Source organism: Setaria italica, chromosome V (assembly GCF_000263155.2).
Source record: "Setaria italica strain Yugu1 chromosome V, Setaria_italica_v2.0, whole genome shotgun sequence".
Lineage (NCBI taxonomy): Eukaryota > Viridiplantae > Streptophyta > Magnoliopsida > Poales > Poaceae > Setaria > Setaria italica.
Window position 1 is genome coordinate 43,927,727 of NC_028454.1, and position 1,401 is coordinate 43,929,127.

The 1,401-nt window shown below is 37.0% G+C and overlaps 1 protein-coding gene across 1 annotated transcript in view; it reads right to left on the reverse strand.

Annotated features, from left to right (window-relative positions):
* Positions 1 to 350: 350 nt before the first annotated feature.
* LOC101778424 overlaps positions 351 to 1,401 on the reverse strand; it is a 35,006-nt gene continuing 33,955 nt past the window's right edge. The window contains exon 2 of the mRNA XM_022826947.1: positions 351 to 685. The gene's annotated coding sequence lies outside the window, so the exon portion shown is untranslated. The remainder of the gene's footprint in view (positions 686 to 1,401) is intronic.

The following is a 1,401-nucleotide window of genomic DNA, read 5'->3' on the forward strand; positions in this document are numbered from 1 at the left end:
AACAGTATTTGCAGTAAACTCTCCTAGGTACATACCAATGAGCAAGAAAAAAAAGGTGGTCGAGTAAATAATCAGTCAGTCACTGCACGGTGACGGCCTTTTTCTTATCAGGCAACCACGAGTCAACGCCAACAAGTCTTAGAAGGGAATTATAGGAGGTGGATTAACTATGAAGATCAATTAACTACCCGCATTTACATTTATGAATATTCCTGTTCTATATTGTCCCTAACCCACATTTATGAATATTCCTGTTCCTAAACTGGCTAAACTGCCCGTCATGCACACACTTGTCTGATGCAGCCAAGCCAAGCAATGACCATTCCTAATTACTAACAAAATACTGGCAGAACCTCAGCGAAACAGATATGTTGAATATTATGAAAGTACAACAGCCAGTAGAGTAGCATACAAATTTCTTAAATGTCAAAGCATGATCAAGCACTAAGTAACTTACGGGAAAACAGCAATAAATTCAAGCACAATTCAATCTGTCTTCCAGAAATTATTACACATCAAAGGCATACCATAGGCAAAAGATCACCATAAACGCCTGTATTCTTGAATCAATGCAGCCAGTGACTTGTGCATGCATCATCAAATCTTAATGTGGCACACATCACCTTTCATGTTGCCATCACTCCAAAACAGTTCATTCCTCAGCATCCTAACTTACCATCAGTTACTGAAAAAGAAGTAAAAATATTGTTAATGAAGGATATGTACAATAACATAGCGCTTATTCTGAAAGACAAGAAAAGGAGCATTTAGATGGAATGAAATCTCTACCCTAAATAGTAGCAGTTTAACATTTTCACGCTTATGTTCAAAGATACTCCCTCCGTTCCAAAATGCAGGTCGTTTTGGCTTTTCTAGATACATAGATTTTGCTATGCACCTAGATATAATGTTATGTCTAGATACAAAGCAAAATATATGTACCTCGAAAAGCCAAAACGACCTACATTTTGAAAACGGAGGGAGTAGGAAGGAAGCAGCTTGATTTCGATGGAATCATTTCCCAAAAAAATAATTGCATTTCTACTTCCATATCTACGATGATGTTCATATTTTCAAATACCCCACTAAATTCAACTATGGTATAGTCATATAGGACCAGAGCCTCATAGGTATGAGGTTGGACCATATTTTTAATTAACCCAGAGATAATGTCATATTCTGAAAAGGGTCCAGCTTTATACGCAGTAGACCTAAATCCTATGTGTTAAATTGGGCAAATAACAGGTGGAAACTTAAACATATTTGCAGATTTAGGGGAGTGGTATTTAGTATTTACTTAGCAATGTAACACGTCAACAATGGACTCAATAGCATTCTGAAGATAAGAAACTGAAATGCAGAGGAAGGATGAGCGATGGACAATGTTATGACTCGAAACAG